We start from the raw sequence: 12,219 nt of genomic DNA, 5'->3' as shown, positions 1-12,219 counted from the left end.
AATGCTGGTTGCTAATTTTCAAATACTCGTTTTACATCAGAGTAATACCAATGCCTTTGTACTTGTCAACTTTTATAATAATCTTCCCATGGATTTTAATCAGACCCTTTGCAAGCATAGCACCAATATAGTCTGCGGTATTGTGGATGAAAACGGTGACCCAATAACACATTTTTCCCATACTCCATTCGGGCAATGCTTGAACGAAACCTTATATGGCCTAGAACTCGGCCTTGTTAACGACCTGGCGAACCCTCCCATTCCGGTCAAACCTACCTTTATTAGTAGAGGGAAGCCAAATGCGATCGATTTCATTTTTTTTTCGGTAACAGCTGGGAAGGACGTACTAAACTGCAAAACTCACGACATTATCATTAGTGATCAAAACCCAATTAGCGTTACTTTAACATTTACTAAGGGCCGAGAGAGTCGCAAAACTACGACGATTCTAACCCAAAATAACCTCACATTAGATAGACTTAATGGCTATTCGTTAAGATGGGAAAAGGTGGACCCCCAGGCCATTACTACTAGATTGCTTATAAACTTAAGACCAGTTCTTGATAAATGTCTTGACTTAGACGCTACAAGTGAGGAAATTATGGCCAATTTTCTGCTACTAAACACATCAATTAGCGAAATCCTTTTTGTCCACACAAAAACAGGTAATTCTAGAAGGAAGGGTTGGTTCGATAGTGCTTGCACGAAAGCTTATCAGAACCTAAAAGTAGCTCTAAATAAAAAGGATAGAACCCCCATGGAAATTGCTGCTCTTAGGAAGAAGTATAAACAGGTACAAAAAACTAGGAAAAAAATGTTGAAAAAAGATCTTTGGCTTCAACTACGTACTTCCTGTTCCATGGGGGATAGTGCTGCCTTTTGGAAGATTGTGAAATCACCCTTTCTAGCAGATTCCACGGTGAAACCTAGCCTTCACGTTGCGATTGATGAACAGGTGTGGGTTGACTATTTTGAGCGGATATTCAGCCTCCCCTCATCCGCAACTCAATCGCCTTTACCTGAGTCAAACATAACTCCCTTTCCCTTGCCTATTCACATCACACACAAGGAAGTGGAACTGGCATTGAAGGCCAGTAAAAATGGCAAGGCCCCAGGCCCCGACGGGGTTCCAATTGATTTCTTTAAATCTAATATGGAACTCTGGTCGCCAATCGTAACTAGGGTCCTTCAGGCATCATGTGATGCGGGTCTTATTGACTCATGGTCCCAATCTATTCTTGTTCCCATATTTAAAAAAGGGGACCGCGAGTCACCATCCTGTTACCGGCTTATCTCCCTGTTGGACTCGCTGGGGAAAGTGGCCGGCCGCGTTATCTTAGGCTGACTTCAGCAGTGGGCATCAGACAATAAAGTTCTGTCTGACCTACAGGGTGGGTTTCGTGAGGGTTTGGGCACTATAGAGCAAGTGCTTAACCTATCGCTATTAATTGGTAAATATGTAAACGCAAAGGGGGGGGGGCGCTCTATATGGCATATGTTGACCTTTCAGCGGCATTTGAGTGCGTTAATCACACTAACCTGTGGGTCATTTTAGAAGACATGGGTGTCGAGAGCTCTCTTTTAACATTCCTGCGTGAATTATACTCAGATGCCACAGCTAGAGTTAGATTTGGTGTGGGGGGCGAGCTAACGAAGTCGTTCAGAGTGGAACGCGGGGTAAGGCAGGGTTGCATCCTGGCACCTTTTTTATTTAATCTGTATACCAATGGCCTGGAAAAAGCCATGGTTTTGGGGTCCCAGGACCTCCCCACTATAAATAAGCGCCCAATACCGATTCTACTCTATGCGGACGACGCTGTAATATTAGCTCGCACCCCCTTGGAGTTGCAGCGTGCCCTAACAAAGTATCACACTTTTATGGCCAATCTTGGCCTAAAGATAAACATCAAAAAGACGTTTGTCATGTCTGCAGGGCTAAGGGCGAAGAACATGAAGCCCATGTATATTGAAACCCAGAAATTAGAGCGCACAACCACCTACCCTTACCTGGGCGTAGTTTTCGACCACAAATCTTCCTGGAAGCCTGCTATTGAATCTAGGCAACTTACTTTCAAGAGGACAACAGCTGCTGTGGTTAACTTTGCACACAAGTTAGGCAGCCGTCCCATCATTGAACTACTCGAGATATATAGAGCAAAATGTGTCTCTAGTGCATTATATGGGTATGGGGTTTTACCAAGATTGAGGAACTGCAAAGGGTGGAGAACAGTTTTCTGGCGGTGGACGGGGGGCGAGTCTGGCAACATCACCTGACGGGACCATGAGAGGGAAGGGAGCCAGAGGGAACCTGCAAGGCAAGCTGGAGAAATTCGCCTACACCAAAGACTCCTCCTCATTGCAGGACCGCGGCGGACGCACTGAGAAGGTGGCGGCAGACAAGGAGATGCCTAAGGTAACGCTGGAGGACATCATGGCTGCCTTGACGCAAGTACAGTCCACTGTGGGGTCGATTTGCTCGGACGTGTCCCTTCTCCGCGCGGACTTCCAGAAAATGTCAGCCAGGGTCGCGGATGTGGAGCAGGTGACAGATACCTTAGCGAAAGACTCGCGCTATCTCCTACAAAAGGTGTCACAGTTGGAGACGGAGAATAAACGTATGGCGGCCAGGTTGGACGACCAAGAGGGGCGCTCCCACCGCAACAATGTGCGCATAACTGGGATTCCCGAAAGGGAGGGGCATCCTGCCATGGACCTGTACGTTGAAGACTTGATAAAGTCTAAGTTGCAGCCCAAGGGCCTATCGGCCTTTTTCTCGGTGGAGCGCACCCATAGAGTACCCGGTGGCCGGCCGAAGGTGGGTGCATCTCCGAGGCCTGTCCTGGACCGCCTGTTCAACTTCCGCAACAGGGATGCCATTCTTCAGGCGGCGCGTGTGGCGCCGCCCCTCCGTCTCCAAAACTCCACGGTTTCCTTCTTCCCGGACTATACGGCGGCAGTGGCGGCGCAGCGACGGAGCTTCCTGGAAGTCAAAACGAAGCTAGGAGCCCGTGAACTTCCCTATGCTATGCTCTTCCCGGCGCGGCTACGTGTGGTGGCGGATGGCAAAACTATATTCTTTAACATGCCGGAGGAGGCTCATGACTGGCTGGAGGGATGGCGCCAGGCTAAGGGTGCTGGGCGCTCACACGGAAGGACGAGACACCCTGGGGGTTCGGAAGATCCTGATAGTCGCGGACGGAGGAGGTTGAAGAGGAGCCTACCGGATGAAGCCGTGGCGGAAGTTCCCCCCGGCATGGAGTTGGATAATGACCTCCGGGACCTACTGCTGCTGGACTGGCCTACTTCACGTTGCCTTAGGGCATGAACGATGGGACCTGGGGACAGGGGATGTTCTGGTCTTCCTCGGACCCCACGCTCCTTAAAGCGCAAGTACTGTTTGGGGTTAAGGGAATTGAGCACTCTGCTGAGTTGGAGTGGCGGGCAGTTCTGAGTCCGTGTGGCAGGGAGGTTCGGAGGAGGTTGGGGGGTTGGGGATTGTTTTACGGTTCTGTTCACATGTTTGGGTTCTGGATGGCACGGACACTTGACCTATACCAAGCACGATCTCACTACACAGCACATGTCTCACACCACTCTATCCGCACCATGCCTCGTCATTTATCCCAGCCACCGTAATGTCCGGCTTGTTGTACGACTCACCGCCTGAAACCACTTTGACCCCGGTGCAACCCCTCTCTTTACTCACGTGGAATGTGCGGGGATTGGGAGATAAAATTAAACGGGGCCTGGTCCTGCAAAGTATTAAGAGGTGCACCCCGGCGGTGGTCTTGCTCCAAGAGACTCACCTCACTGGCACCACTACTAAAGCGTTGGACAGATGGGGGTATAAGATGGTGGCGCACTCTGAATTCACCTCTGGTTCCTGGGGGGTTGGCATACTGCTGCGCCGGCAGTCCCACTTGATCGTGCTCAGTGTACACACTGAGGGGTCTGGGCGCTTCGCCGCTGCTCACACTCAATGGGAGGGGCGGCCCCTCAACATAGTTTCTGTCTATATCCCACCTGGGCTGCATGCTGCGGCGTTCCCGGCGCTCAGTGAATTTCTGCTTACACTACCGGAGGGGGAGGTGTTATTGGGTGGCGACTTCAATGCTGTTATGAACGACCTCACTGACCGGTGTCCGCCCCGAGCGAAGGGCGGGGGGGTGTCACGCCTTGCGAGTTTCGCAGAAGCGATCGGGTTCACAGATCTATGGCGGTTGCATCACCCGACGGCGCAGCACTACACTTATCACTCCGGGGTGCACAATAGTCTAACCCGCATTGATTACTTTCTGGGCTCCCCCGGTTGCCTCCAAAATATCGAAAGTATAGACATCAGACCCAGAGGTATCTCTGATCATTCCCCGATACTCTTGCACTACACTAGTGATCAACTGATGCGTCGCCGTATTTATCCGATACGCCCTGGCTGCATACGGCTACCAAAGATTAGTAAATCTATAGCGAAGGCGACGAAATCTTACTTCCAAGAAAACGCCACCTCGGTCGACTCCCCTGCGGTTCTTTGGGAGGCATACAAAACGGTAGTACGGGGACAGGCGATGGCCGCCGTTTCGGAGTATAAGCGTGAACAGCTAGCTGAGTTGAAGTCGCTTGAGCTCGAGCTCCGGGCGGCGGAGGTTCGCCAGGCCCATGCTCCCTCCCCCGCGGCCTCACACGACCTGCATGTGATACAGACGAAATATAAGGAGCACCTCGCAGAGCGTGTCCGACAGCGCCTAGAGGCCTCAAGGCACACAGTTTACGATGTGGGCGATAAAACGGGTAGGCTGCTGGCGTGGCTTGACAGACGCGACAGTGGTGCCAGATGGATTGCGCAACTTGGCACTGACGAGGGGTTGAAGACGACCAACCCGCGAGTAATAGTGCACACCCTAGCAGAGCATTTTCGAGGGGTGTACTCCTCCGCTTCCTCCATGACGGTGGAGATGGCACTGACGTACATCCGAGACCTGCAGATGCCCAAGCTTCCCCCTGAAGCTCGGGAGACCCTTGAGGCCGAGCTCACGGTGGAGGAGCTCCGGGCGGCTATCGGCGCGTTACAGCCCAGTAAAGCTTTGGGACCAAACGGCATCCCGATCGAGCTCTATCAGAGGCTATCCGAGACGCTGGCCCCGCACTTACTAAATATGTTTACGCATAGCCTGGAGACGGGAGAGCTCCCCGTGGATCAACGAACGGCCACCATCGTGGTAATTCCGAAGTCGGGTAAACCGGCAGATCAATGTACCTCTTACCGTCCCATCTCGCTGATCAACGCGGAGGCCAAGATCCTCGCGAAATTGTTGGCCATCAGGCTAACGCCGCATTTATCTGACATTGTGCACCCGGATCAGTCGGGCTTTATGCCTGGCAGAGGTACATCTCACAACTTGAGGCGACTGCATGGTGTGCTGGCCCGGGTGGAACGTTTGCAGGAACCGGCAGTGATTCTTTCCCTTGACGCACGAATGGCGTTCGACATGGTAGAATGGCCCTTTCTCTTTGCGGTATTGTTGCATCTGGGGTTCGGGCCTAAATTCTGTGCCTGGGTCCAACTCCTATACACTAAACCACTGGCCCATGTCGCGGCCAACGGGCATATGTCGGAGGACTTCCCCTAGCGCGTGGCACGCGTCAGGGCTGTCCTTTGTCGCCGCTGCTCTTCGCCCTAGTGCTCGAGCCGCTCGCGGCTTGGATACGATGGGAGCCCATGATGCGGGGCCTTCGGTGGTCTGCCGAATGGGAGGACCGCGTCTCCCTATACGCGGATGACGTGCTGCTGTATTTGTCCTCCCCTAGGCGTTCCATATTGACGCTACTTAACATCTGCGAGATCTTTGGCAGAGCGTCTGGCTATACGATAAATTGGTCGAAGTCAGTCCTCCTCGTACTGCGGGGCCCCCCTCCGCGGCTGTCGGCGGGATGTCCGCTTCATGTGGCGGAGGGGTCGTTCAAGTATGTGGGGGTGCACATTACGATGGATCAGATGGAGTTTTTCAGGTGCAATCTAAGCCCTCAAGTGGACCGCCTCAAGCGTGACGTGCAGCACTGGGGAGCGCTGCCTCTGACCCTGGTGGGGAGAGCGGCGCTCTTCAAAATGATGGCTCTGCCGCGATTTTTATACGTACTGGAGAATACCCCGTATCCGGTGCCTCCGGCCTACTTCCGCGCGATAGCAGCGCAGGTTTCCAGCCTACTCTGGGGCAACAAACCGGCGCGAATTGCGCAATCTAAATTAGTTTGCGGGTGGTACGATGGGGGAATTGCGCTCCCGGATATCCAGCTCTACTATTGGGCGGCGCAGCTGAAGGTGATTAACCAGTGGCTCCACGCGCCACAGTCTGACCCTGCATTTAAGGCGGACAGGGATGTGCTGGGCGAGAGGGGTATGATGTCCCCTGTGTATGATGCTAGACTAGCCTCGAAGTTGATCGGCCCTCTGAGACAGACTGTGTCTATCTGGCATGCGGCGCAGGCCAGGTTGGGATGGAGGGGGGTCTTGACTCAACTTACACCTCTCTGGGATGCCAAGCAATTGGGACGATTGAGGGATAGCAAGGGCTTCAACGCTTGGGACAGCATCGGAATTTCGGTGATAGGTGATGTGTGGCAAAAGGGGGCGGTCGTCCAGTTTGCGCGCTTGCAACAGCAATATGAGCTGGCTCCTTCGGAATGGTTCAGATACCTCCAGATGAGACATGCCCTAGTTGCACAGCTGGCTCCTGGTGCGCAGGTTCCGGAGGCGTCCCCGTTGGAGGACAGGCTGTTGACGGAATACATGCCAAAGAAGGCTACGTCCTTCACATACCGCAAACTTATCAACAATCTGCCGGACCCTATGGGGCCCTTGCGGGAGAAGTGGGCCGACGAGGTCGGTGACTTTGATGACCCGGAATGGCGCGAGGCGCTGGCCTCGCCGCGCGAGGCGGGTATACCTTCGAGGCTGCGGCTGGTGCAGCATCGTATTTTGCATCGCTCGTACTACACCAGGTGCTTACTACATAAGATGGGCAGAGCGCTACACCCCTTCTGTTTGCGTGGTTGTACGGAGGAGGGAACCTTTTATCACACTATCTGGGAGTGTCCTGTCATCCAAGACTTCTGGAAGCGAATGCTGCATACAATGTCGCAGGCGTGCGGGATATTGTTGGTGCCGGAGCCTCGGCGTTGTCTGTTAAATGTGTGGGAGCCCAATGATCTCAATCGTCAGGCGCAGAGCTGGGTAACGCTGGGGATAATGACGGCCAAAAGGAACATAGCCCAAAAATGGGGAGCGGTGGGGGTGCCGTTGCTGACCGTATGGAGGAGAGATATGGATGCAGGCATGTTCGCTGAGCGATCAGTATTTATCAGGCGGGGATGTCCTCGCAAGTGGGACAAGGTCTGGGGGGCATGGAACAAGTATAGGGGAGGAATATGTGACCCGCCACCGCTTTCAGATGAGGACTCCTCTGATTCGGATTGTTGAGATGGCCTACGGGGCTGTGGGGAGGTGGGGAGCCACTGTCTGTATCAATACAGTAGAACTTGGGTTGGTTGTGGGATTGTGCATTTGGGTGATGATTTGTCAAAGGATCTGTGCGCAAGGTCTGTTTCAGTGTCTTATTGTTTTAACTGTTTTGAAAACAATAAAAAAAAATTAAAAAAAGAAAAAAAGGCATGCCTGGCTCATTTAGAATCCTTACGACTGTCTAGAGAGGTCTCCAAACCTACTGTTCAACACTCATTACAAATTCAAACATCGACGATGGTCCAGCCCTACTTAACCTTTAATTTTTCAGGCTATGAACGTTTTTTGCTAACTAGGCTAAGATGAAATTTCTTTCACCATCTGGTTGCTTTTCCCAAGATGAATACCTGGGAAAAACTTCCTCAACCTTGTTTCTGTGACGATACCTCCCCCCAATCAACGATTCACACAATCTTGTTTTGCAAATTTTACCAAGACTTGAGGAAACAGTGACTCATGGGCCTACGCAGGTGTCGACCAGCATTCTTTGCCCTTCTGTGTTTAGACGCTGAACCTTTTGCTAAATCGATAGCAATCTTCTTGAAATTGGTCCTTAAGCATAGGCAGAATCTAGAGTAAGAATGGGACCCATTTTCTCACTCTTCTATTAAGTGTTTTCACACAGCATACACACTCCTATTGTCGTACCTCGCTAATTTGGAGTTCAGTCTCCTCCCCTATTGGAGGTACGGATTATTGGGAAAATTTTAATTGGCTGATTTTGGACGATAAAAACTCCTTTTTTATCGTCCACTATCGCCAGCCTTGGAGATCTACTTAGCTAAAGCGGTTGCGCAGACACAAATTCTTTAAGTGCAAATTGGTTTTGTTCTTTTTGCAGCAACTGAATGATCTCGATGTTCGTTTTTAGCGGTTGGCAGCTTTTTGAAGTACATTTTAGCAAAGAGAAGGAGTATGCTGTTTTTAATTATAATGTATTTTATCATTTCCTGTATGGAATGCATTTGTATCGCTGCTAAAATGTTTATTTGATTTATTGACTTGTTTTTAGGTCCCATTTTATTACTCACATATTTTCTGATAATATTTGCTGCTATTGATGGAATGTTTCTCTTTGTTGCACTACTAGACAATATTTGCTGCCATTTACGAACCCAAGCGTTTTTTTGCACTGTCACTTTAGTCTACATCTGATAAACTTGCTGCTACTTACACACCCAGGTGTTTTTGCATTGTCCCATTAGTTTCAAGAAAAAGTACTAAATTTTTGAGCTGTTGTATTCTTTTTAAACGGAAAATAAGTTTGTATTGACTGTGATGATCTTTTAAATGATGTTTATATCTATGTGTATCTTTTATGTCCTGTCTTTTGGAAGGACGAATAAAGAAAGAATTGAATTGAATTGAACCAGAATAGGGGAGAGAGGAGCCAGAGTGTCGTAACCTGCATGGAAGGGGTCCCACTGAGACAACCGATGATTCACCAAGGGCTTGAGGGGCAGGCAAGCCCAAGGAACCACACCACTGGACCCGCAACTAAACCCGAGCTGGGGCAGATGGGCGACTCAGCAGGTCCCGCAGAAGAAGCTGTAGGGTAGAGATCCAAGCAGGAGGAAGAAACACAGTCCCCAACAAGGTGTCGTAAAGTCCCCCGATAAACTGAAGTCTCTGAACAGGGACCAGATGAGATTTCGCCAGATTCCGCTTGAACCCCAGACCCTGGAACATGGCCATCGTCGCCTCCACTGCCAGAAGAGCCTTGGGAAGGGAGGAAGCAGAGATCAAACAATCATCAATATAGGGAAACACAGAGAAACCCTGAAGGTGTAAAACTCCCACAGCAGGAGCCAATACTTGGTAAAAGTCCAGGGGACAGAAGAGAGGCCGAAAGGCAACACCCGAAACTGGTAACGGACCCTGTTCACTGCAAACCTCAGGAACCGTTGGCTTTCCGGATGAACAGGAACATGAAAATAAGAGTCTTCTAGGTCCAGAGAAGCCAAAAAAAAAAATCGCCCTTTTGGATGAGGGGAATGACGGACTGCAAGGTGACCATCCGAAAATGATCCAGCCACATCAATCTGTTCAAAGACTTGAGATTCAGAATCGGGCGGAATGAACCATTGCGTTTTGGGACCAGGAACAGAGTGGAATAGAATCCCAGGCCCCATTTTGCCTCTGGGACCAGGAGAACAGCGCCCTTTGACAGTAACAAGTGCACACCTAACAACATGGCAGACCTTTTCACGAGGTCTCTTGACAACGGGGTAACCCAAACACATTCCAAAGTGGGAGGGCCGTGGAACGGAATCTGGTAACCCTGATTGATGACCGACAGGACCCACTGGTCACAAATCAGACTTGACCAACGATCAAGGAACAAATGGAGCCGAGCCCCCACCTTGGAATTGTCACTTTTGCCCAGCACGTTGGGGCTGCTGCTATTGAGGGCGGGATTTATAATGGAACGCAACCCTCGACCACGGGCCCATCCACAAACGGGCTGAGAAGAAGACAGAGCACCCTGAAAACCTTGCTTATGGAAAAAGGACTTCTTATGCACACTCTGTAAACACTTAAACAACTTCTTCTCCTCCGCAGACCACTACACCATCATTTTCAAATCGTCCCCAAAAAGCCTGGGACCATCAAAAGGCAGTTTATGAATCAAGGACTTCTGAGCTGAGTCAAGATGCCGAGACTTCATCCAAAGAGACCTCCGACCAGCCACCGCCGCCCCGGCAGCCGAGGGGAAGGCCCACAGTGTATCAAAAGTTACATCAGACAAAAACTGAGCCAAGACCTCCATCTGCGCCAAGATAGGAGTGGGATCCTCCTGATCTTGAAGACAGTCAAACAACTTCTCAAAATCTTTGATAAGGACCTGTGAGGCATAGGCAGAGTAAGTTCAAGCCCAAACACCAAATTTAGAAGCAGCATAAGAATGCTTCAGAGCAGACTCCACCTTCCGCTCAAACGGGTCAGCAAGGGAAGCTTCCTCCGAAGACAAAGAAGAAGAAGCCATGGAGGACAAAATAGAATTGACTTTAGGAACTTGAGGAAACAGGGAATCAAACTCCGCCATGCGAGACGCTTTTCCCAAAAAGTGAGGAATCCACTGCTTGTCGACCTCAAGCCATTCCTTAGCCAGAATGTCCTTAATGATATCATTAAAGGGCAGGTTATCCACCACCGAGGTACTATACTGTGAGTAAAAACCATCATCAGCCAATGACTTAGGATCACACCCCAGCACCTCACGAATATTTACCAACATGTCTGAAAAAACCTCGCCTGGTTATACTTCCCCTTAGGGGAATTGCCCATGTTCTCATCCTCCGCCACCTTAGATTTTTTGGCAGAAGGCTCAAACAGCACAGCCTGCATGGCAGAATTAATGAATTCCTGCAAATCGAACCTGGAAATCTGCAACAGGTCATCCTCCTGCAGGTCCTGTACATTATTCCTCTTGGACAGAGATTTCGCAGGCACCGGAGAGGAAGAACAAATACTGCACAGGAACCCACAGAACAAACCAGCAAGTGCCCAGCAATTCCTTTTAAATACTGTCTCCAGGCAACAAAGTCTCAACCCACACGAGACTTGAATCGCCAAAAAGGAGAGCCCCGCTGCCTTCCCCACAGCCACAGAAACAAAGACCATGGATACGGGAGCTGGTTGCCGGTGGAAACCCTCAGCCCCGGAACAACCCAAAAACAGAATGCAGAGGAAAGCTCCCCACCCCAGCCATGCAAATGTCCGGGGAGCGCGTTCAGTCAATGGAGCAGGAATGCGACCGACCGGAACACTGGTGAGGTCCGCGTTACACAGAACAAATATAGTATAAAATAAAAACAAAAACTCACAGCACCAGATCCCCGCTGCCTGAAAACGGCAGCCACAGGAACACCTAAGGATCAGAAACACCAACGCTCTGAGCGTCGTGTCGGACAGGAAACAAAACCAGGCATGGCAGTGGGTGGGAAGGGCTTATATAAGGGAAATAAAGAAAACACTGGCGTTTTGTATAAGCCTGTCGTGAGGCAGGGCAGCCTCACATTGTAGGGACTGGGACGAGGAGGACATATGAGGGGGTAATGTAAAATAAGTCTTTTGATTATGCCTGCTTTCGGCTCTGCTCCGGTGATCACCTCAGTGCAGACCATCAGCAAATTGTTTGATTAGAGGTGTTCCCCCCAGCTCCCTCCATGCCGTGTCTTTCACGCGCTGCCTTTCACATAATAAAACACTGGACAACACCCCAAGGCCCAGAGTGGAGGCTGGGAAGTGGTGTGGCTTCCTTTGATGCAGCTAAATTAGGGCTAGTAAATTTGTTTTACCTCACTGTGTTGTTGGAGATAAAAAGAACAGTCGAACGAACGATGGGGAAGAAGGGGCATCATAGAAAAGCAAGAGGCTGAGTGAGTGGGGTGTGCTAAGAGTGCCGTCTGCCATTCCAGTCTCATACCCCTGGCTACATCGAAACCCCCTAACAACTGTACCTGCAGCCAATGAAAGCCAGAGTGCCCAAAAGCAGCCACTTTCTCGGCCAGGGAGGAGGAAATATTATGTAGTTCTGTGGTTATACTGAATAAGCAGCTACCTACTTCAAAATCTCAGATGCCATAACCACACTTTCAACAATTATGTTATTAACCTTCTTGCTTTCTCAAATGTGCTTGAAAATGAACCATTTGCCCACTCTTTTTACGAAATTTTCTCGGGGGGGAGAAGCGGAGAAC

General features: G+C 50.4%; 1 protein-coding gene across 8 annotated transcripts in view; it reads right to left on the bottom strand.

Annotated features, from left to right (window-relative positions):
- The window catches only part of PARP4 (poly(ADP-ribose) polymerase family member 4), a 2,159,601-nt gene that overhangs the window by 1,948,727 nt on the left and 198,655 nt on the right, over positions 1 to 12,219 (bottom strand). The gene's annotated exons all lie outside the window — the stretch shown is intronic.

The sequence above is a fragment of the Triturus cristatus genome, chromosome 8, assembly GCF_964204655.1.
Source record: "Triturus cristatus chromosome 8, aTriCri1.1, whole genome shotgun sequence".
Classification (NCBI taxonomy): Eukaryota; Metazoa; Chordata; class Amphibia; order Caudata; family Salamandridae; genus Triturus; species Triturus cristatus.
The sequence above is the reverse complement of the archived record's forward strand: the minus strand, read 5'-3'. Positions and strand labels throughout refer to the sequence as shown.